The sequence below is a fragment of the Rhinopithecus bieti genome, unplaced genomic scaffold (assembly GCF_001698545.2).
Source record: "Rhinopithecus bieti isolate Rb0 unplaced genomic scaffold, ASM169854v2 scaffold_3040, whole genome shotgun sequence".
In the NCBI taxonomy this organism is placed as follows: Eukaryota; Metazoa; Chordata; class Mammalia; order Primates; family Cercopithecidae; genus Rhinopithecus; species Rhinopithecus bieti.
This window is the reverse complement of record NW_016804657.1, coordinates 4959882-4969876: the sequence shown is the minus strand read 5'-3', so window position 1 is coordinate 4969876 and position 9995 is coordinate 4959882. Positions and strand designations below refer to the sequence as shown.

The 9995-nt window shown below is 45.4% G+C and overlaps 1 pseudogene; it reads right to left on the bottom strand.

Annotated features, from left to right (window-relative positions):
- The window catches only part of LOC108528011 (pyruvate kinase PKM pseudogene), a 2098-nt pseudogene extending 363 nt beyond the window's left edge, over positions 1 to 1735 (bottom strand).
- Between the last annotated feature and the right edge of the window lie 8260 nt (positions 1736 to 9995).

Below are 9995 nucleotides of genomic sequence, written 5' to 3'. Positions count from 1 at the left end.
TTTTTTGAGACGGAGTCTTGCTGTTTCCCAGGCTGGAGTGCAGTGGCGCGATCTCAGCTCACTGCAAGCTCCGCCTCCCAGGTTCACGCCATTCTCCTGCCTCAGCCTCCCGAGTAGCTGGGACTACAGGCACGTGCTGCCACGCCAGGCTCATTTTTTGTATTTTTAGTAGAGATGGAGTTTCACCATGTTAGCCAGGATGGTCTCGATCTCCTGATCTCATGATCCGCACGCCTTGGCCTCCCAAAGTGCTGGGATTACAGGTGTGATCCTGAGCCTGGCCCACATCTCCCTTCTTAAAGAAGCCTCCGGCCTTGCCAACATTCATGGCCAAGTTCACCCAGAGGTCCACATCCTCAGCCCTGGCCTCCTGGACTGGGTCCTGGCACAGCACAGGAAAGATGCCACGGTACAGGTGGGCCTGACCAGCTGTCTGGGGATTCTGTGTCACAGCAATGATGGGGGCACGTGGGTGGTATCTGGCCACCTGGTGAGCAGACCTGCCAGACTTGGTGAGGATGATTATGGCCCCACTGCAGCACTTGAAGGAGGTCTCATTGGCACCCACGGTGGTGGCTTTCGTGGGGTCGCTGGTAATGGTCGCCAGGTGGGGAGAGTTCCTCAAATAATTGCAAGTGGTAGATGGCGGCCTCTGCCTCAAGGGCAATCAGGTGCTGCTTGCGCCCAGCCTCCAGATAGTCCCCTTTGGCTGTTTCTCCAGAAAGCATGATGCAGTCGGCTGCATTGGCCACATCACTGTTAATGACAGACTTCCCAGCTCGGCTGCACCACCCAATCATCATCTTCTGAGCAAGAAAGACCTTCTCTGCAGGAATCTCAATGCCTACATCACCAAAGCCACCATGATCCCATCACTGGCCTCTAGGATTTCATCAAACCTCAGAATGATTCTCAATTTTGCTGATTATCTTGATGTTCTTTCCCTTCTCTCCCAGGGCCTCCCTCACTTCGTGGACATCAGATGCCTTGCGGATGAAGGACGCAAACACCATATCGACATCCTGCTCGACCCCAAACTTTGGGTCCTGGATGTCCTTTTCTGACACAGCAGGCAGGTCCACAGCAACCCCAGGAAGGTTCACACCCTTCTTGCTGCCCAAGGAACCACCATTTTCCACCTCCGTCACCAAGAAGTCAGCACCTTTCTGCTTTACCTGGAGAGAAATAAGCCCATCATCCACCTAGATCTTGCTGCCCACTTCCGTCACCTTGCAGATGTTCTTGTAGTCCAGCCACAGGATGTTCTCGTCACACTTTTTCATGTAGGCATTATCCAGCATGATTTTGAGAGTGGCTCCCATCTTCAGCCCCACCTCCGCGGTGCTGCTGCCCTTGATGAGCCCAGTTCGGATCTCAGGTCCTTTAGTATCCAGAGCCAAAGCAACGGGCTGGTAGAGGATGGGGTCAGAAGCAAAAATTTCCGTGGCTGTGTGCACGTTCTTGATAGTCTCCACGTGGTACTCGCGAGTTCCATGAGAGAAGTTCAGACAAGCCACTTTCATTCCAGACTTAATCATCTCCTTCAACTTCTCCACCGATCGGGAAGCTGGGCTATTGGTACAGATGATGCCAGTGTTTCAGGCCGTGATGGGTGGTGTGTGAATGCCCAGGCAGCACATGTGCTCCAGGAATGGGTCAGCTACATGGCATGTAGCTGCTGGGTCTGAATGAAGGCAGTCCCGGCTTCCCTATGGGGCTTCGACATGGCTGCTGAGGTCCTCCAGTGCTGACCGACTTGGGCTACACTGCAAACGTGAAGAGGTCAGGAGCCACGGGACGTGCAGCTGCTGTGCCCCAGGAGAGTTTTAAATGCAGAGCATCTAGTTGTCCTCTTCCAGTGGAGTTATGCAGACAATTCTTACTTCTCACAGTAACAATGTGTGATAATACACATGCAATATTCCCAGCCAGGGAAGCACCTCCAAGCCTTGGTGTCCAGAATTTTTATTAGGCGTGTAGACATGGCTGACTGCCTGTGTGGCTGGCCTTCATGTCCAACCCCCTCCTGAGGTTGAGCTGACAATGCATGGTTCAGAGCCCCTACCATATATCACATTGTTAGCACAGACCATCTGGCATGGCCCAAGGCCGCCAGGTAAACAAAGAACATTCCAACAGTTTAGAGATTACCTCCCAGAAAGTGAGAGTAAAGGCCAGATATTTCTTGGGGCGAGGTTAATCCTTTTGTTGCACAGGCATGAATACCAGGAGGTGAGGATCACTGGGTGCCACCTTTTGGGTTTCCTACCACACTCACCATTTAGAAAACTTCCCAACCTGAGCTTCTGATTAGCTTTTAAGTGCCTCATTCTTATTTTTAAATTATTTTATTTTATTACTTTTTTTTTTTAGAGACGGGATCTCACTCTGTCACTGGAATGCAGTGGTGCAATCACAGCTCGCTACAGCCTTCAACTCCTGGGCTCAAGCGAACCTCCTACCTTAGTCTCTCAAGTAGCAAGAACTACAGGCATGTGCCACTATGTCCAGCTGTGGTGCCTCATTCTTAAATATGTTGGATGACCACCCCTTTTAGGAAAGTCTCCAATATAAGAGAGAGGCCAAAATAAACCATGAGGGAAAAGGAACTTAAAAGGAAACAGGCAACTGAGAAAATAAAACTAAACTAAAAAACTAACCAACCAACAAACAAAATAAGACAACCCCTACAATATTGCTGGAGAGATCAAATATAGGATCCGTAAGACAAAGAACAGGCTAATGTAGAAAAGATAACAAAAGACCGGGCGCGGTGGCTCAAGCCTGTAATCCCAGCACTTTGGGAGGCTGAGACAGGCGGATCACGAGGTCAGGAGATCGAGACCATCCTGGCTAACATGGGGAAACCCCATCTCTATTAAAAATACAAAAAATTAGCCGGTGTGGTGGCGGGCGCCTGTAGTCCCAGCTACTTGGGAAGCTGAGGCAGGAGAATGGCGTGAACCCGGGAGGCGGAGCTTGCAGTGAGCTGAAATCGTGCCACTGCACTCCAGCCTGGGCGACAGAGCGAGACTCCGTCTCAAAAAAAAAAAAAAAAAGATAACAAGAAAGGGCCCTTAGAGGCTAAAACATGATAAACAAACTAAAAATTAATAGCTTGACTACATTTTGGGAAACTGGGAAGGGGAAATGTTTGTGTATTGGTGTGTGTTGCAAGGACTATGATCTAAGTTAGCTAAACCCTCATCATCCAAAGTAGGAAATCAAGGGTGGTTTCAGGGTTTGTAGGGCCAGAAGCATACATGATTTGGAGGATGCTCTTTAAGATAATTTTTTTTTGAGGCAGAGTCTTGCTCTGTCCCCCAGGGTGGAGTGCAATGGCCTGATCTTAGCTCACTGCAACCTCCGCCTCCTGGGTTCAAGCGATTCTCCTGCCTCAGCTTCCCAAGTAACTGGGACTACAGGCATGTGCCACCACGCTGGGCTAATTTTTTGTATTTTTAGTAGAGACTGGGTTTCACCACGTTAGCCAGGATAGTCTTGATCTCCTGACCTCATGATCCACCTGCCTTGGCCTCCCAGAGTGCTGGGATTACAGGTATGAGCCACTGTGCCCAGCCAAATTTTTTAAGACAGTCTCACTCTGTCACCTAGGTTGGAGTGCAATGGCATGATCCTCCTGCCTCAGCCTGGTGAGCTGGGACCACAGACACACACAACCATGTTTGGCTAATTTTTTTTATTTTTTATTTTTGGTAGAGACAGGGTTCTCAATATGTTCCCCAAGTTGGTCTTGAATTCCTGGGGCTAAAGGGATCCTCCTGCCTCGGCCTCTCAAAGTGCTGGGATTGCAAGCGTGAGCCACAGCACCAAGCTGAATGCTATATAAGAAAATAAAATTCCAAATTCAATGGTTAAGAATAGGGCCTTGGAGAAGGCCTATGAAAATGAGGGACTCTGAAACTTAAGCTTTATTAGCTTCACAATAAATCTCCCTCTCTAGCCAACAGAAAACATGTAAAATTGAAAAATCAAGAAATGAGTTTTTAAACTTTGTTTAGAAATACAAAGCAAGTTCCAAAAGAAAAATCTAAATAAGTTGAATGTTAGGGGTTATGGGAATTGGGGTAGAATATGATAGGCCAAAGAATTGCTCTTTCTTTTGAGCCGGAGTCTCGCTCTGTCACCCAGGCTGGAATGCAGTGGCGCAATCTTGGCTCACTGTAAGCTCTGCCTCCCAGGTTCATGCCATTCTCCTGCCTCAGCCTCCCGATTAGCTGTGACTACAGGCGCCTACCACCACGCCTGGCTAATATTTTGTATTTTTAGTGGGGCTGGGTTTCACTATGTTAGCCAGGATGGCCTTGATCTCCTGACCTCGTGATCTGCCCACCTCGGCCTTTCAAAGTGCTGGATTACAGGCGTGAGCCACCACGTCTGGCCAGAATTGCTCTTTCTTATAATAAGCCCTGAACACTATTTGACTTCTTGTCCTATGCAGGGGCACTCCTGTTTAATTCATTTATTCTTTTATTCTCTTTTAACCCATGCCCCACTCCTTTGTTGTAGCACTGTTTTAATGTGTTTAATGGTATTTAAGAACAAATTTTAAAAAAAAATTTTCTGTAGAGACCAGATCTTGCTATGTTGCTCAGGCTAGTTTTGAACTCCTGGCCTCAAGCAATTCTCCTGTCTCCCAAAGTGTTGGGATTACAGGCCTGAGCCACTAAGCCCAGTCTTAATGGCATTTTTTGATGAATATGTTGAAAGAAATTGGCTGCTGACTCCTTCCCCTGAGATCAAACTTAAAGAAACTACAGGAATCCAGGAAATAACAAGCAAACCGTAAGAAGCTCTGGATAGATAAAGGATTGTTTTGAACTGGTGTGTATGTGCATATTGGGGGAACTGAGGTGGTGGTGGTGGTTGCAGCCTAGGACAGAGAGCATTGTCTAGGCTATGAGAGGGCAACTTGGACAAAAAGCTTTCTTTCCTCTCACCCGTGCAGCTCCCTGGCTTTGGGACGATCATCATCAGTTTGTTTTTTTGTTTTTTGAGACAGAGTCTTGCTCTGTCACCCAGGCTGGAGTGCAGTGGTGTGATCTTGGCTCACTGCAACCTCTGCCTTCTGAAGTTCAAGCGATTTTCATGTCTCAGCCTCCCAAGTAACTGGGGTTACAGGCATGTGCTACTATGCCTGGCTACTTTTTGTATCTTTAGTAGAGATGGAGTTTTACCATGTTGGCCAGACTCTTCTCGAACTCCTCATCACCAGCTTTTACAACAGAATCTCTACTGTCCAGACGGAGTACCTTTAACTTACAATGTTTCAACATTTATGAGGATAACATGATCAGGTAATCATGTGATAAATAAATACATATGTTTTCATACATCACTTGGACTGTGCAGATGTCAATAAATACAGTTTTAGGAAAAAGAATGCAAGGCCATGTCATGAGGACTTAAGGAACTGATGCTTAAGAAGACATATTGCTTTCTAACAAGTTAAAAGAGGATGACTAGATTACTTCTGAATAGCAGAGAAAGTGAAGTTGAAGTTGTACAAAATGAATCTGTCCTGAAGTGGGTCTAAGAAGGAACCATGAAACTGGTGACCATGAAACGAGAGGATTGATTGTCTTATGAAGAAGAAACTATTATTTAGGTAAGAATTCTACACAAATAATTCTTAGAATTAATTACAAATAGCAGGGGCATAGTGGCTCACGCCTGTAATCCCAGCACTTTGCGAGGCTGAGGTAGGTGGATCGCCTAAGGTCAGGAGTGTGAGAGCAGTCTGGCCATGATGGTGAAACCCTGTCTCTACTAAAAATACAAGAACTAGCCAGGTATGGTGGCGGGTGCCTGTAATCCCAGCTACTTGGAAGGCTGAGCCAGGGAGAATTGCTTGAACCCAGAAGGTGGAGGTTGCAGTGAGCCGATATTGTGCCACTGCACTCCAGCCTGGGCAACAGAGCAAGACTCCATCCCCTCCCCCGCAAAAAAAGAATTAATTATAAATATTCTAAGTAAATAAGGATATGTATGAAATTAAAACACAAAGTATATTAATAATATTGAAATATTAGAAATAACCTGATGTCTTTTAGAGGGAATGTTTAAGGCTTAGAACAAGCTTTGAGGAGAGTAATATTAGCAACATGGTCTATTAGAAGTCCCTAGCACTCATCTTCCTCACAAAGACAGTCAGAACAACTAATAAGCAACTATATTTTAACAAAAATAACAGGGAGAGTTCTAGAGTGTATCAGAGGACTAATAGAAACCCTGGTGAGCACAGAAACTCAGGATGGCCACTTAGAGAACAGAGAATGAGAAGAAATGCCAGGCCTCCACCACTGCATCCCCCAGCTGGGATCAACTAGGAAGGAGGACTTCCCCTTATGGTGAGGTGGTAAGTAAGGGGATTCCATCAACATGTTGGACAGGTACAGACCTCACCACTGGGGCCCACTGCAGTCCTCATAGGCACTAAACCCTGCTGAGGGAGCTGCCTGGAATCCACATAGCTGTGCTCCCCGCAGAGAAGGATCCAATACTGTGCCTCACTCACTGTGGCCCACATGAGGCACAGTTTCAGCCAAGGTGCTACATGACAATGGAATTAGAACTACTGCTGTAGTGTGTCTTGCTTCAGAGGTAAGCAGCCACTTCTCCCCATCATCTTTGAGGCCAAGCCACCACAAAACCACCCCAGCCTAGAGACCTGACAAGGTGTTGACTAGATTTCTCCACTGAACAGGTATGTCTCCTTGTAATCATTAAGTGATCTGTGGGGTAATACTTGGAGACTATGTGAATATCTTGTTCCCCATTAACTTTTCACTCAATGATTTTAGCATAAATTAATGGCCCTTGCCAAAATCAACTTTTCCATTGGGGTTGTAAAATGGCAATCTTCCTATTTCTCTCATTTCTTTGTACATATTAGTTGGTATTTTTCTATAAGAGGAGTTTAGCCTTTCTTCTTTTGCCTATGCTCTTTAACTTTTTCAGTTTTGATATCCACCCCCAAAGCAAACTCTGACACAAGAAACCTGGGTGTGGGTGGGTTATAGGGGAGATGACACCAGAAAACACAGAGTTAGCAGGGTGAGTGACACAGGGTAGGGAGAAAAGCCAATTAAGGATATATTGAACGTTTTGCTGTTGGCAACTGGGGTTCAGTCTCAATGAAACCGCGCCGAGAAACCATGTGAAATTGTTCCGAATCTTCCCGATTCCGTCACTCCTTGGTGGCTACTCCCAGGGATACCTATCCTCCAGCTTTCAGACGATGTTGCCCAGCAGCCATGGGCTGTAGGCGGTTGTTGAGAAAGACCCCAGACAGAGGAGAGAAACACAGGCGCTTGAGGTCAGGGTGTCGGAAACTGTTGACAACTGCGAGAGAATTCAGGTAGGCTGAGGGGACGTGGAGTAGGGCCTCACAACATCTGCTTCTCTCTCCTTTTAATACTACTGTGAACTCATGGAACTAAAAGTCTTAAAAAGCAATCCTTTGCCATCGCTACACAGTTCCATCCTCATATTGACCTTTGACCCTGGCTCCTTGTCCTTTCTCTACGTTCCCAGGAGTCTTTAGCACTTCCTTGTTTTCTGGCACAACCAAACATTCCAGGCTCACCTTGTGCTTTTTCTATCCCTGACCTAGACTCACCTATTTCTCTAAAGAGTTCTGATTCTACAGCTGTTTTCCATGGTGATGAGATGTCACCTCCCCCTATTGTACCATCCCTTCTCACGGGCTGAGGGACCGGGTATGCTGCAAGCATTGGGCAAAGAAAAATGAGGTGGCTTAATGTTGCTGTGTTTCAGCAGCTGAATGTTTTTATTATTTATCTATGTCCTTTTGGTGTGATTTTTTTGGGGGGGTGGGGGTAGGTATTTGGTACCATGTAGTGTTCTCTCTTCTCCCAAAAGGATGTGTATGTCACTTTTTTTCTTTTTAGATGGAGTCTTACTCTGTTGCCCAGGCTGCAATACAGTGGTGTGATCTCGGCTCACTGCAACCTCTGCCTCCCAGGTTCAAGTGATTCTCCTGCCTCAGCCTCCTGAGTGGCTGGGATTACAGTTCCCTGCCACCATGCCCGGCTGATTTTTGTGTTTTTAGTAAAGATGAGGTTTCCACATGTTGGCCAGGTTGGTCTCGAACTCCTGACCTCAGGTGATCCACCAGCCTCAGCCTCCCAAAGTGCTGGGATTACAGGTGTGAGCCACCGTGCCCGGCCAAGGATGTGCATGTAACTTAAGAAAAGAGAAATGTAAAGTGTTGTAAATAAGATGGCTCATGAAGGTACAGTGAGACTGACCCCATCCTGTATGCAGGACTAGGCCATCCCTCTCTGCATGGTGAAGAGACATACATCTATTTATTTATTTATTTAGAGACGCAGTCTCACTCTGTCGCCCAGGCTGGCATGTGCAGTGGTGCAATCTTAGCTTACTGCAACCTCTGTCTCCTGGGTTCAAGTAATTCTCCTGCCTCAGTTTCCCAAGTAGCTGGGATTACAGCTAAAATTTTTTTTGTATTTTTAGTAGAGACAGGGTTTTACCATGTTGACCAGGCTGGTCTCAATCTTCTGACCTCGTGATCTTCCCACCTCGGCCTTCCAAAGTGCTGGGATTACAGGCATGAGCCACCGCGCCTGGCCAGAGAGACATGTTTACACCGTAATGCCATGTAGGGCTAAGGCTTTCCCTAGCCCCAGCGGGGAATTGTTACTCAGATTGAATTGTTTTTATTATTAAATCTTGTGACTTGACACATCTACTGATTAAAATGGATATCTTAATCTCTACTATTATTTTTGTCATATGGAATTAAATAAAATGCAGGATATACTATTTTTTTAAAGACAGTTCTGGTTCTTTAGAGTGAAGAATGGTATTTATTGTGGAAATTATTCTGGATTGTTCTTGCTTATAGGCCTTTTTAGTGGGCAAAGCTGGTTAACACACTTAAAAAACAGAACGAAACAAAAAGCATGAATTAACACTGACTCCTCCAATTCAAATCCAACATCACGAGGCCTTTCCTGACTTCCCCCATTTGGTATTTGTATTTTCCATCTCCCACAAAATCCTGGCTCTCAGTATCAATCATTTGTTCTTTGATGTATCACACACAGAAAAGAATTTCAGAGTTGCAACACCGAAATCATTACCAGCAACCAATCTAAGTAACATTTTAAGATTTCACTGTAGTTCTTTTTGTCTTCAAATCGTATTTCCCTAAATGTGTACAGTGAAAACCTGTGCTCAAAGTTATTAATTCTTTTTCTCTCTGAGGTTATATACAGCTAAGTTTATTTATTTATTTTTTTGAGATGGAGTCTCACTCTGCTGCTCAGGCTAGAGTGCAATGGCGCGATCTTGGCTCACTGCAACCTCTGCCTCCTGGGTTCAAACAATTCGCCTACCTCAGCCTCTTGAGTAGCTGGGACTACAGGCACCCGCCATCGTGCCTGGCTAATTTTTGTATTTTTGTAGAGATGGGGTTTCACCATGTTGGCCAGACTGGTCTTGAACTCCTGACCTCAGGTGATCTGCCCTGCTTGGCCTCCCAAACTGTTGGTATTGCAGGCATGAGCCACCGCACTCAGCCTATTTTTTTTTTTAATTCAAATTTAGGGTATGCTTTTTAAAATTCACACAATGAAGTATTATGTGGCCATAAAAAACACGGAAGATTTCTAAGTACTGATGAGGAGTGAAAAATCCAGGTTGCAAAATGGTATACATGGTATGCTTCCTTTTGTGTAAGAAAGGAGAAATATAAATATGCACATTTTTATTACCCCCAAAAAACCTCAACACATACACACAGCAAGGATAAACCAGAAACTAATGAAAAATGTTATTATAGGGATTGGTGGGAATAAAGTTTAGGAGATAAAGATAGGAGCAAAACATCTCTAAATATACCCTTGTATATTGTTCTGATTTCTGGACCATGTAAATGTTTTGTTTTTTTGTTCTTTTAGTTGTTGATTTTTTTTTTTTTAGACGGT